Below are 15169 nucleotides of genomic sequence, written 5' to 3'. Positions count from 1 at the left end.
TGATAGCTAACGTTTTTGAATGCTTAATGTGTCCCGGGCACCACTCCAGGCATTTTGCACATACTCATTTAACTCTCAGATTACCCAGTTGCTATTATCGTTATCATCTCTGTTTTGTAAACAAGGAAACTGAGGTACAGAGAGGCTAAATCACTCCCCTAGGTGTGGAGCCAGGCAACCAAAGACGAGATACTCGTCATAGTGTATTCCTTTTCTTGGCAGCATCAGGATTTTGAGTGTCCCAGGATGGTATCTGTGTGCCCCTTAGCAGGATGTGACTAGCTTCTTGGGAATCCCAGCGGCTGCTGATGCCTCCCAGAGAGTGACGTTTCATCCGAAGGGGACAAGGAGGCAGCGAGCGCAGAGCGCCGAGCTCCCAGCCGCTCGTCTGCGCAGCCCGGGTCACCTAGAGCCCAGCCCGCAGACAGGGTCGGCTGGGGCGGAGCTTCCCCACCGCCGCCGGAGCCGGGGCCGGAGCCTGGGCCGGGAGGCAGGGGGGAACCTGTTGCCGAAGTCCAGCGAAGGCGCTTCTGCTTCCCAGCGCCGCCGGGGCTCCGTCCTTGCACCGTGGGCAGGTAAGGGCGGGTCCGGCTGGGCTGGGGTCCCCCGCGCCCGCCCCTGGCTTGGATGATTTGTGTTAGTGATTGGGGACTGTTACCTTAGATTTTGTGACTTTGCTCTTTACTTCTCCCAAATCCCTTCCTAGATCCATAATCACCCTCTGTAGTGTCACAGTCCACGAGAGTGTCCCTTTGGTGGCCAGCCTAACTTTGGGGGGCCTTCCCTGCCGGGGCTATCCGGACCACGGGTGCCGGTTCCCAGGCTCGCAGAGGTGGGCCTGGGGCGAGGGACGAGGGGGCGGTTTCTTAGCTAAAGTTCTCCAAAAACCCCTCTCCGGGGCTGTATTGTTATAATTTTGTTGTATCTCCTCGGAGAGCGAGCCTGATTGATGCTAGAGAGAGATTTCTAAACTGTTCCCTTCATCCGTGAGGATTCCGAGCAATGATTTTGGTGTTCCTGAGGCTGAATCTTGTGCGTTTCCACTTGCCAGGAAGGCTAAAATGCGGTTTCTTACCCGGGTCCAGGACACCAAAGAGCCCTCGGTGACGGCACTTGGAGAGATTTTTAGCTCTTTCTGGGGGTGAAATGGGGTTTCCAGGCAGTGCCAGTTTAGCCTCGCTTCTGCTAAACCACCAGGCATTTTCCAACAGCGCAGCTCTCCGTCAAAGTTAGGGTCTGGAGTGGGAGCAGAGGAAAATTATCTGCTCTGCGCTGTCGTCTTTGTTAAAGACAAGCTATAAACTACGGAACAAAGATACATTTGTTTATCCCCCATTTTCCCTCAGCTAGACTGTGGACATTTAAAAGATTTATTCATTTTAAAGGATCTTTAGTATAAGATGACATAAACTGTTAAGAAGACGCTGGGGATTTTTCCTGAACAAAGTATTTCAAGTTATTTTAACCATGCATCTAAACTTCTCTTTCCAAATCATTTTCAGTTGATAACTAACAAGGGGGAGGATGGGCAAATTGTGGCTTGTAAACTGCGGACATATTTCTGTTTTCAGCAGGAACTCTAATTAAACCAAAATAGCTTGTGTAAAATTATCTTAATAATGATATTTTAAGTTATGGTTGAATTTGCAGAATTGCTATGAAATGCTCAAAGATAGAACTATTATCATGAACAGAAATTTGAGTGGCAATTGTATTCATCTGTAAAAGCTACTATTGATTAGTAATTTAAGAAAACAGCTTCAGGGGCTGGCCCGGTGGCGCAGCGGTTTGCACGTTTGGCTTCTTGGCTGCCAGGGGTTCGCCGGTTGGGATCCCAGGTGCGGACATGGTCCGGCTTTGCAAAAGCCATGCTGTAGTACGCGTCCCATGTATACAGTAGAGGAAGATAGGCATGCATGTTCGCTTAGGGCCAGTCTTCCTCAGCAAAAAGAGGAGGATTGACAGTAGTTAGCTCAGGGCTAATCTTCCTCAAAACAAAAACAAAAACAAAAACAAAAACAAAACAGCTTCATTATTTTTAAAGGTACATATTAATATTATTAAAGACTGGATATTGTAATAATATAAAACGTGCTTTCACTATTGCTTGATAATGACACGAGTCACTCATTTATCATTATCCTATCCTATAAGTTTTTCTAAAACCCATATAATCCAGTGAGATCTTTCCACCAGCTGTTGTTTCTTGATGTCTATAGGCATCCTCAGGAGAGTTTGAATCTCAAACTTATTTTTTCCTGCATCTATCATCTATCTATTTTATCTGGTATTTTTATTCTGGAGCATTTGGGAATACATTACAAGGTATTTAAAAGTATATATTAGAAATTTCTTGTTTTATCCATAGCTCCTGTTAATCATACTGCTTACCATGTTCTCTTTTACAGGTGTCAAAGGCTGTAAGATGTATAGATACAAATTCTGTTACCCAATGAATGATTTGCTCCTGGAAACTTTGTTCATTTATTGTTCTTGGCTTTTGAAGGTGTGACTTTTGATGAGAATTCCTTGCAAATGCCTCTCTGATAAATATTCTTGAACTTTTTCACTGTTTTACACTAAATGGATTTCCAGGTGTAATCAGGATGCAAAATAAGGAGAAACTTTGTTCCTCAAAGCTTCATTTATTTAAAAATAATCATTTTGTAAAATACTACCCTCTTTACTGTGGAGACGGGAATCAATTTTAGGTGAACACTTTAAAACTGTCATACATACTAAAAGAAAGGAGGATAAATATACCTAAAATGTATCTCTATTTCTAAAATATATCTATGTACTCTTTTAATAGTTTTACCAAATTGTTCTCTTAAACACATGAATTTATTACTTGCCATTAGCCCAATCTTGACAGCTGAATTTTCTTCCTGTTTTCCTTTAGTTTTAAGTTCTAGCTCTTTGGGATAAACTAGCTCTTAAATGAATTTTCCAGTTGCCTTGAAACCGAACATTAAGGGTCCAGAGAATTGCATACTATTGAACCAAAGGCAGACGTAAATATGCTGACCCAGGATGAGTTACAATGGTCACCACGGCAGACAGATGTTTTGAATGGCTCTCATGTCTTTCACACAACTCGTGGGATCTGGAGGCACAAGACTTCTAAAACTGCAGAGATCAGGTTTTCTTCCCAGTCAGGCTTCTAACTGGCTCTGCACTGGGGCAAATCATACAACTTCTCTGAGTCTAAGATTTCTTGAATGTGAAAGGATGAGTTAGAATATGATTTCTGAAATCTTTTCACCCTTCCGGGTTTCACTGTTTCTATGGTAAGAGGGCAGAGGATCCATGGTGAGAAGACTCAGACATCCTTATTCTGACACTTGAGAGCAGCTGCCCTTAGGCAAGGCCCTGAAAATTCTATGGCATCAATGTCCCCTATGTAAAAAGGGCTCTTAGAAGGAATGAATGGGATGGTACATATGACTGTGCTAGATGCAGCATCTGTCACGTAGGAGTTGCACAGTGGTTTTTTGAAGGTGCTATCTCTGACACCTCCAAAGGCGTTTCTGGCTCTAGCAGGGGAGGAGATAGGCAAAGTGTGGAGAAGTCCCTCCTGCATGTTCAGATGGCCATTACCAGTATAACTCCTATAGTGTGCCAGGACCAGGAGATGGGAGAGTCAGGGCCTCAAACATCTCATGAATGCCTCTTTAATATCTCCCCATCCTCCCCGCCCAAAAGTCAAAGTGACCCAGGAAAGCACAAAAATTAAATTTATATTAATGCCACACAAGACTGAGAAGACATGCTCTATTTCAGTTCTCTTGTCAAACTAGGTTCAACTCTGTTCCAGCTAAGAGCCCTGGACACATTACATAAGGGGCATCAGAACAGCAGCATACCCCAAACCACACCACGCCAGTAATTTAAAGAAAAAAGGAAAGAAAAAATGAACAAAATAACCCCTGAAATGCCAAGAAACTAGTTCTCCCGTAATCTTGTTGCTACTAAAAGTTTAATATTTCCAAATATTCCAAAGTATATTTCTTACTTTATTTGCTTCTGGGGATGTGAAAGCATCTCATTTAGGTGCCCGTATGGAGTCTGGGTCCCCTGTGGCCCTTGCAGGTAAAGTATCTTCTACTAGGACAGATGTACCTTTTTCTAGTCCCACAGAAACCTTAGTTGACCTATCTATCTTTTCAAAACTTCAGAGTCTACCAAGCGCATTTGAATATTACAACTCTGGTTGCATTCCCACAAAATTTAAAAAACAACAATTCCTCAAAGCCAGATAAGATAGTAACAGCTAAGCTTTAGTGAGGTGTAACTTCACCTCCCTATCTCACTTACTCCTCCTGATTTGGGGATTGAGTACAATCACAATCCCTGTTTTGTTGATAAGGAAACTGAGGCTTGTCAATAATTTGTTCAAAGTAAATATGTTTATTAGGTTGAGGAATCACGATAATGAACTCATGTGTCCTTCAAGTCCACACACTTAAATTCTACACTGCAGGGCCCCCAGGCATATCGTAATAGCAGTTTATTTTCAAAATTACTGATTTCTGCCTATACCAAGATTTCCCAAGCAAAAGCTGCAATAGGAAGAAATAAATATTACAGTCTTGACGAAGGTTCTTATAAACAGAAGTAGGAAGCATCAATCACTTTGAAGCTTTTTCAAATGTCTGCACCTGGGTCCCACCACTGAGCCTAGTGGGTCTGGAGTCGGGTCTGGGTGTGTGTATTTTCATGATTCTGAGTGAAAATAATCCTCATGATTTCTCATAGTGAAAAAAATTGGTCCTAACCCACATTGCTATTTGCAGCCATAGAAGAAACAAGTATCATCTGGGAAAGGGGGTATTTAGAGAAATGTAACAAGAGGCTAAACGTTTCTGGAATTCAGCCTCGCCAAAACGCCAGTTAAATCAAATAATTGTCTATATTAGAGTTTACCACCTGTGGACATAAAACACGATAAGGAAAAACTTCAAATCAAGAGCTTGTTCCGGGGAGGGTAGCAGGAATCTGTCACTTATACAAACTGCTTCCCCTTTCAGAGTGTCATCTCAAACACCCTTGTCTCCTTGAAAAATGCGGACATTTAAAGAGGTGTCACCCATAGTACCCAGGATTCCTCTGAACTTTCCCGACTTTCCCTGAAAATAGGGCATCTCATTTAAAGTCTTTAAATTTAAAGTGCCTCTTTAAAGCTTCTAAAATTTCCTTTCCATTTTACTTCCTGCGCCTGCATTCTGGTACACAGGTACTAAAGTGAACGTGAGCTCTGTAGGAGCACAGCCTCTAGTCCTTCCTATGCGCAGAGGGCTCCACATCCGCAGCAGGGCCTGCAGTGCAGTTTATGCATCTTCCAAAACCAGCAGCCCTGGGGGCTCACTGGAGACCAACCCACACTGCCCAAGTACCCCTATCCTGAGCTTGCTTTTCTTGATATTTTGATTACCAGGTTTGAGTAACTTCTCATTTGTGGAAGTAGGGCCTTGAAGGTTCCACAGTAAGCAAAGCCTTAGAAGTTCTCTCTGACTTCTTCCTTGGCTCTGCCCTCTCCTGACCTCACTTGTTACCTACAGCCTTGAGGGTTTGTGAACAAAGACAGTAGAGAATATGGAAAACATTTACTATGCAAGAGTTAATATTGACAATATTCAGAGAACATATAAATTCATCAGAAAAAGACAACCCAACAGAAAAATGGACAAGATCAGCGTAACAAATACAATAATAATGAAAAAGTTTGAAATACTACAAGAATTACCAAAATGTGACCCACAGAGACACGAAGTGGGCAAATGGTATTGGAGAAATGGTGCTAACAGACTTGCTTGGAATAAGGTTGCTAGAAACCTTCAATTTGTAGAAAACGCAGTATCTGTAAAACACAAAAAAGTGAAGCATAATAAGACAAAGTATGCCCGTACTACCCTCAACAGCAATAAATTGGCATCCATCCATGGAGAAAAGTGCATTTGTGATAACCGTGGGGTCCAGGTAGGAGATTGTGAAGCCCCAGTGGGCTTACCCCAGGGTAAGATAATATATTTTGTATTTTTTATATTTGGGAAAAGCTCATTATTTTTTCTTCTTTATAGCTGAATTTTTATATTCTAATAAAATTGATTTTACATATCATTCATTTACATCTTATTTTTTTAAAAAGCACTTGCAAACTACTCTCTTAACAAGCATGTACCCCCAAAATGAATATAAAGTGTCAAATGTGCTAGAAAAGACAAGAGGTCAAGATTCAGCTGAAAAGAAGCCATTGACTTTAGCAAGTACAGATTCAGTAGAAAGCGGAGGCAAGAGCCAGACTGCTGCGCACTGAAGAATGACTGGACTGAAGATAGAGCATTATTCTTCTTCAGGAAAAGCGTGAGTGATTGCTGGATAAAGAGGCAGGCTTGAGAGTGACCGAATCATTTCAGCACAAATATAACCTAATGTAGCCAAGTCACGAGAGAGAGAAAGTCCTTGCGATTGTCACAAGAGGGAATGATCACTCGTCACTTGCTTTTTGCTGCACTTTTAGACAGTTGGATCTGTTATGTAATCATAAAAGGTAAGTGAGGAAGCAGGATGCACTGTCAGCAAACATAATATTTCAAATGCTTATTCAATGTTGCTGCCTAGAGCAAACGGCATTTCTAAGAAAGAGTAAAACATTGCCCTTTTAAGTACAAAGTAATAAATTATCTAAATGTAATCATATTTTCTTCAAAATTAAAAAATGTGCACCCCCACCTAGTAGTGACTTGCCCAGTAGGTAGGATAAAATGCTTTTTAAAATATCTTTTGTGTATGTCTGTAGGTTTCCACTGTCTAGGCTTCATTTGTCCTCATATTCAACCTTTTTAAAAATACCACTTTCCTGAGTTCCTTTCTTCCGAGCTTTCATCAGTGTAACCCGTGTAGACGACGCTGAAGACACTATGTTTTTCTGTTTGCTGGCATAAACCCCTTAGAAGAAAATTTTGTCCCTATAAAAGCTATTATCAGGATACTTTAGAGCACCTCTACCACCTCTTCCAGAGACTGTGAGGGGCCAGGTCAAATGGAAAATTAACTGCTAAGTCTAATAAAAGGTAGAATTAAAGATAAAGAAAAAGAAGAATAAATCACTTTCCCGCTCACCACACACACACACATAAGTGAGGTCTGTTTCTCTTTCCAGATGACCTTCAAGGAGGGGACCACAAAGCTTATATTCCATCCATGATTTTAGTCCTGGGGTAAATGGAGTTCCTTTCAAAGGAGGGTGATTATTAATTAGCATTCCTAAAAGTTTGCTCATTTTGGCAGTCTTTAACACTGAAACTGGAAGTGGCTACAGATCTTGACAGGTGCCTCCTTAAAACCTTCGCTCGAAGGGGCTTACTGCTCAGAAAAGAGCTTCACCAAGAACCAGAAATCTCTTAGCGCGACTGTGTCCTGATTCTTAAGGCAAGCTTTCTCAAGGCTTTAATCTTCACTTGTTTCCTCTTGTCTCTTTGCTGTAGCCATTCTTTCACACACGTTAGCTCTTCGGGAACCAGTATCAACTGACATTCTTGTAAAAAATAGATATACCTCAGAAGATATTTTACCGAAATAGAGTGAATGTAAATTAAGTTTAGTTTTATTTTAAAGGTTGTTTATGTTGTATCTATGTATGTTGGGGTGATATGGTGGTGACATTTCCTCTTTTCTTTGATAGAACTATACTTACATTAAAAATAAAGAGTGCGTATAAATTAGGAAAATAATGGTATCTGATCCCTTATAATTTATAATTGATGTGTTATCTCTTAATCTTTGTTCCGTAAAACGTGTCATGGTTTATCAGGCATAAATTATCATGATTTATTTTCTTGGAGTTCTTCAACATTAGGCTGTCTCATCCATCACTAAAACATAAATTAAAAATCATGTTTTTATTTCTTAATTGCAGCTGCTGATTTATAATAAAAGTTGATTATGTTGACTGACTGGCTGTACGTTTTATTTAGTGAGGATTTGCATGTATAATACCACTAAAATTTTCATAAGGCTATCATCCAAACAGTAGTATTTGAAAGCATACAATATATTTTTTTCACTAGGAACTGAAAAAACAAAGATGAGTAAGACCAAATAATTTTTCTTCCATACTCTTTTTTTAAGCGTTTTATTTTGAGATAACTGTAGATTCGCATACAGTTGTAAGGAATAATACAGAGAGATACCATGTACCGTTCACCAAGTTTCCCCAAATGGTAACATCTTTGCATAACTATAGTACAACACCACAACCAGGAATTGACATGGATACAATCCATTGAACTTACTGAGATTTTACTGGTTTTATATACTTTTGTGTGTGTATGTATTTAGTTCTATGCAATTTTATAATGTGTAGATCTGCTTGACCACCAAGACAGTCAAGATATCTAACAGTTCCATCACAAGCATCCCTCATGCTGCCCTTCTATAGCAAGAGCCACCTCCCACCTTCCAACCTCCCTAAACCCTGGCAACCAGTAGTCTATGCTCTATCTCTGGAATTTTGTCATTTCAAGAATGTTATATAAATAAAATCATACAATATGGAAAATTTTAAGATTACTCTTTCTCATTCAGCATCTCTATTGAATTGCTTTTGCACCTTTGTCAAAAAACAGTTGGGCTTGTTTGTGTGGGTATATATTGTTCGTGTGAGTTCTCTGTTCTGTTGCACTGATCTGTGTGTCTGTCCCTTCACCCATGCCGCATTGCCCTTATGAATGTAGCTATATAGAAAGCCTTAGCATCAGGTAGAGTGATTCTTTCCACTTTATTCTTTGTAAAGTTGTTTTAGCTATTCTAGGTCCTATGCCTTTCCCTATAAAGTTTAGAATAAATTTGTCTGTGTCCACAAAAAAAACCTGGTGTGTACTTTGATAGAAGTTGCAATATACATATGGACCAATTTGGGGAATCTTCTGTGCTCCTTTAAAAACCCCAGATTTTTTGGAGTTCATGCCATAACACAAAGCCTCCTACTAACCTTCCTTGTTGCTATCATCTGCTCTCACTTATCCATTGATATCTTTAATACCTGATTCACTTTCTTCCTCTCCATTCTTTTTCTTGGTGTCAGCAACACAACACAGAGGGCTCCTTGTGGCTTATCAGTTTCTTGACCTCTTTCCCTGAAATGATATTTTCTTCCATGCTACAACATCATTTTTATGTTTTGCTTTTACTACACCATCTTGAAAGTTGTATTTCAGGAAGCAGTCTCCTCTACCCAGTTAATTTACTTTGGCACATCACTCCAGCAATTCTTCAACTGTATTAAAACTTCTCATCCAATCTTTTCAACAAACAGTCCTGGAAAAATGGGATATCCATTAAAAAAAAATCTTAATCCATATGTCACACCTGATATGAAAGTTAACTCAAAGTGGATCAGAAACCTAAATATGGAACTTCAAACAATAGAACATCCAGAAGAAAATAGGAGGAAATATTTGTGATCTTGGTTAGGAATAGATAAAATTTATAAAAAATGGGCTTCATAAAAATTAAGAACTTCAACTCTTCAAAAGCTAGTGTTGAGAGAACGAAAAAGCAAACTACAGATTGGGAGAAAATGTTTGCAAACCACACATCTGATAAATCACACGTATCCAGAAAAATATAAAAATCTCTGAAAATTCAATATTAAGGAAACAATCCCGTGAAAGCTTGGCAGAAGATTTAAGCAAACACTTCACTGAAGATATATACATAGCAAATAACCTGTGCCTATATGGAATAGCCTGATTTTGCCGGAGGAAAAAAAAAAAAAATCACACAATTACATAACTGATTGAGCTTTCAATTTCACTAACCCAGATTCCACAGGGAGACTCAATCCTTGCCTTTTATTCTACATTTCTCTAATAAACTCTATCTATCTTTTTCAGTTAACAGTTTGATTACCTCTCTTCCCTCTTTGAATCTCTAATAAACTCTCCTCCCCCATTTGGTTTTCAAGTGATGACTGTATTTCATCCATACAGTATTTTATCTATCCTAAGGATAACCATAAATATCTAAGAATATCCATCAATGAGGACGTGTCTTAGAATTAGTGGTGCCTAACAATCACTGTCAAGAAGGTGATAGTCAGGATACAGTTGCCATTGGTTACACTGAACCAACAGTCTTAGCTATTCATACTGCTGTCATTTTTTTTTGTCTAAATAAATCTAAAAGTGCATTATTAATAAGTTCAAAATAAAATTATGAGATAAAAAGTATTGAGTGTTTAACTGTCAACATTTTTTATTTTTTGGCAGTATAGAAAATAGAGTTGCATCTTATAGTTTATGATGTCTTAGATTTGATGAAACATAATATATTACTGTGATTTCAGAAACTTTTAAGGATCTGAGATGTTACCCCATTTGTGCAAATACATGTTTGTAGATAGATAGATAGATAGATAGAAAGATAAATCAAAAACTTGAGGCAGCTGGGTCAGGTAAAAGAGCTTCATTTATACAAATAGAAAGACAACAGCCAGGTTAACCTTGCAGCATAGGTCCTTTATACCCAGTAACCCTGCAGATTAGTGTGATGAGAGCTAGATGGAGAAATGCCCTACATGATTGGCAGATTTCACTTGGTAGGTGGGCAAAACAAACAAACAAAAAAAGGTTTTTTGTGTGTTTATAAACAAAAAAGAAACCAATTTCCCCTGCTCTCCTGAGTGAGTCTCCTGGAGTTGTGCTGGGAAGAATCTGTACCCTAGCTCTTTGGGGTACAAATAAGCCAAATAAGTCCAGTGTGTCCAGCTTTCACAAACGAGAGATGTCTCCAAGGGTCTGGGATTCATCTCTTTTGAAATATAAACATTTAGGAAGATAAAACTAAAGTCTTCATAGAAATCTCTGAGCTGTCAGTCACTTTTGAAGTTAACCTAAATGCCTATCCCAGGATGTAACCATTTGGCTTTGGGGGATGTTTCTTAGCTCTTTGGATGGGAGCAATGAACTTCATCATCAGGGAGACAAATGGTTACAGATCTAATCTAAATGTTTCTGGGGGAAGTAAAAAGAAACGTTCTCTGTATTTATATTATATGCATGTCTATGTTTGAGGGTACACTGAGAAATCCGGGGAAGACTTATTTTCCCACAGTTACATTATGCTAAAATGAGAATCTTTCTGCCTCAACTTTATCTACAGTCCAAAGACAAAACGCAGCAATTTGTTCTAGTATCAGCTTTATTAAACTGGGAACCATGTTTCTTAGAATATTTTTAACATGTATACTTCCAGCTTAAATTTGGCTAAGAGAGAAATCTCATGAAATTAGAGAGGTTAAAGGGAAGCAGTAGCCATTCTCTTGGAAGGACCTAAGGGTGAGGAGCAGTGACAGATAAAGAGATACTCAGCTTTCCCTCACCCTCCTCTGCCCCACATCAAGCTCTTCTTCCCAACTGCTGACCCTAAGGACCCACAGAGCTGGGAACCACACTGAGACGAGAGCTTCCCACAGACCTTTCTACAGTTCCCTTTATACAGTCCTTGGAAAGAAGCTGAACTTGTTTGGCTTCCCAGATGTCACTTCAGCTCCAAGATGCCCTTTGCCCCAGTGCTTCAGGATGACTATTTAGTGACTTTTTGTGTGATCTTCTGATACTCCACTCTGGGAATTCATTTCCTCAGCAACTCCCACTCTATGTAAAGCAGGGATGGGCAAACTATCTACAGCCCCATGGCCTGTCATTTTATTTTATTTTTTTTAAATAAAATTCAATTGGAACATAAATATGCCTATTTGTTTATGTTTATGGCTGTTTTGTGCTATACAGCATAGTTGAGTAGTTGTGACAGATACGTTTTGACCCACAAAGCCAAAAATGCGTACTATCTGGCTCTTTACAGAAAAAGTCTGTTGACCTCTGGTGTAAAGTACAAGTCCTATAATAAATCTTATATCCCATATGGTTCTTGCTTCCTGACTGAACCCTTACTGATATACCACCCAACGAGCACATATAAAGGAGGTAGCTGATAATTGATTTAATAACTCTTAGTTGACCTCCTACTACCCACCTGTGAAAAATTTAGAGAGGCCAAGAGTGTAGTAAACAGTTGGAGAGTGAATTTTGTTGGAGAAAGTGGGTGAAGGACTGTAGCATTTTCCCTTGTCCACTATTTCCCCATCCTGCTAGTACATACACACATGATTCACAAGCAGGAGAAAGGGATATTCCTATTAACATCAAGCCTAGTCCAGAAGTAGGATGGAGGTGAGAGTGAGTTTAAGAAGGCCACCATGAGTTGAGACTGAAGACTTGTAATTGACTCAGACTTAATGGGCAGGAGATTGGCTAACTCTGCCTACGGTAGCAAATACACAATTGTATTTGGAAGGTAATTGTACTCCCAATACAACTTCAGTAAGGATGCATGTTTCCCAGGGAAGAAATGTAGAAATCTATGTGGAGACATTAGCATCAGATCAGTTTAGAAATAACTCCTTCCAAGACAGCTTCCTTCAAGGAATAGGAGGAGCTCAGCAAAAAGACTGGAAGTATTTCATCCAATGAAGAGGCTGAGGGGGGAGAGTATCTCCCCTCTGAATCACTTCTTGTCATCCGAATCAGGCTCTCTTCCTATCCACTCTAGCAAAGATAATCTCGTCTGGATCATTTAGAATATCTATTTTGCCAAATCTGATGACTACTCTTTGGTTCTCATCTTCTTTAATTTTTTAGGAGTATTTGTGTATTTGACATAATTGACTATTCTTTCATTTATGAAATACTTTCCTCTCTTAGATTCAGTAACATCACGGTCTCTTGGTTTTTCATTAGCTCACTAATTGCACCTTCCCAATCTCCTGTGCTGGTTTGACCTCCTCTACCTAAACTCTAAATGTTGGAGGACATTGAACTTGGCTCTGGACCTCTTTTCTCCTTATCTACCCTCTGTTCATATGTAATTTCATCAGATTCCATAACTCAAAATACCATCAATATGCTAACAATTCCCAAGTTGATCTCATTAGTCCTTATCTCTCCTCTGAGTCCCAACTCTACAGCTGAGTATTTTGGGCTTCTAGAAGGCATCTTATATAAAATAAATCCAAAACAGTACAGACTTCCTAATTTAAATAAATGTTGCTACCTCCCATTCAGTTCTCAGGCCAAACCCAAAGTCTACTGCTTACTCTCTTCCTTTCTACCCAACTCATATCCAATCCGTTGGTTGGTATTACTACCGACAAAGATCATAAATTCATCTTTCTCTCTCTCTATGTACTGCTCTCACCTAAATCTAGGCTGTCAGCGTCTTCCATGTGAACTGCTGGAATCCCTTCCTAATTGACTTTGCTTCTTCCACTCTTGCCCTCCCTCCTTTTTCCACTCCATTTTGCATATAACCACCAGAAAAATATTTTTAAACTATCATACAGTTTATTTCCTCCCCAGCTTAAAACACTTTCTATTAGAATAAAATTAATTCTTTTTACTATGGCTTCTAAGGATTTACCTGATTTTGCCTTTATTCTCTCCCCTCAATTCCACAAAGGAGCAAGAAATAGCATGTTGCAGCCAAAAAACTACAAATAATTCAGTATGGTTGAAGATAAACCATGTGGAAGTTTAGAAAGTGATGACACTGGAAATACGCAAAGGGTCAAATTGAGAAGGGCTTAAGAACTTAGAATTTCAGATATTCTTTGAAGAATTTGAGCACTACAATGACTAGATTAAAAATTATGTGAGCATTTTTAAGACCAACTGACTAGAACTAAAGTAACTTATCTTAAATAATGATATTTTAAATGATGGTTCAGATTCATTTTTGTAGTACTGTAGGTGTTTTAAGTGCCCCCCTCTTTCTGTCACCCCCCCCCCCCCCCCACACTGATTTCAGCAGCAGCTGCAGTGGACAGTTCCCTTCCCGCGCACAATACCGACTTGTCATCTCGAAAGTCTGCAACCCACTCTCAGGATTCTCTGCTTCAGTGCTTCTCTGGAAGCAGCAGGTCACAGCCTGGAACATGGGACACTTAATGCCCTAAGAGGCAACGCTCCAGTAACAAGAATCTGGAGTCAGTAGATAAATGCCCTGGCCACGCGTTATGCTTTCAATACACTAACTCAGAGAGTCCTCGTTTGCCCATAGTGGTAACCAGCTCAATAACTTATCTTTCTCGATGTTTCCTTTTACTTTCGCATTCACCCTTCTCATTCACTCTTCCAGAAATTGTCTCCCAAATAAACTACCTTGTTTAGGCTCTGCTTTAGGAGAAATCCAAAAGTGACAAATAATCATTCACTCCTCTAATCAAGAACCATTGAGAACATTGTGCAATGTGCTAAGAAAATCAAGTTGTTAAAAAGACATTTCATATAATAGTGGTAAGTCTTCTAAGAGTATAACTAGAAATCCACTGGATAAAAAAGAAACACCAACAATGTTAACACTATTTTACACATTTTACAGCCATTTGAGTTTTTTTCTAATTATTACAACTGACATGAAGTAGCTATCAATCAGCTAAACGTAGAGTTATCATTATTATTTGCCCCCAGCTTTATTTCTTATGCCATTGCTATCTCAAACTTCTGTGAAACCTAAATAGTTCTCAGCTATGAAAGAGGAGAAAAGGATTTCTATTGGGACAAGGGGCTTATAACTTGGATTTTTGCTTTTTATATTTTGCATTTCAAGATTCAGCCACAGGTTTGGTTATTCAATCTTTTTTCTGTTCTTTTTACTCTCCTCTCACTCCTTTACATGACTTAATTTTTTTTCTTTTGTTCAACTAGATAAATGCCTCTTGAGATTATTATAGCATAAAACATTTCTTTTAACTTTAGGATTGTTTCTGCATAATTGCCTGGGCAAATGATGTTCTACTATTACATTTTCCACTTTTTATTGACATAATTACTGACTAAGGAGAGCAACTGAATTATGTCAGTTTCAAGAAATTAAGTCTATGAGACAACTGAGACATCAAGAAGTATTGTTATCTAATTAAAAACAAAAACCTGTCATTACCCTTTCGCCCCACTCTGTAGCACATGATTGCTATAGAGAAGACTAAAATTTGAGATGAAATTACTGGGTAAAAATCAAGTGACCTTTTGGTAATTTCTAAGACTACCAGTTTAGACGTACATGCAGCTTGCCACAGGAAGCCAAAATCTAAGAGAGGAAACAATGGAGT

General features: G+C 39.1%; 1 protein-coding gene across 1 annotated transcript in view; it reads left to right on the top strand.

Annotated features, from left to right (window-relative positions):
• The first annotated feature begins 503 nt into the window (after positions 1 to 503).
• The window catches only part of NPFFR2 (neuropeptide FF receptor 2), a 39406-nt gene continuing 24740 nt past the window's right edge, over positions 504 to 15169 (top strand). Inside the window, exon 1 of the mRNA XM_046656962.1 lies at positions 504 to 575. The gene's annotated coding sequence lies outside the window, so the exon portion shown is untranslated. The remainder of the gene's footprint in view (positions 576 to 15169) is intronic.

The sequence above is a fragment of the Equus quagga genome, chromosome 3 (assembly GCF_021613505.1).
Source record: "Equus quagga isolate Etosha38 chromosome 3, UCLA_HA_Equagga_1.0, whole genome shotgun sequence".
NCBI lineage: Eukaryota > Metazoa > Chordata > Mammalia > Perissodactyla > Equidae > Equus > Equus quagga.
This window is presented reverse-complemented; position numbering and strand designations above follow the sequence as displayed.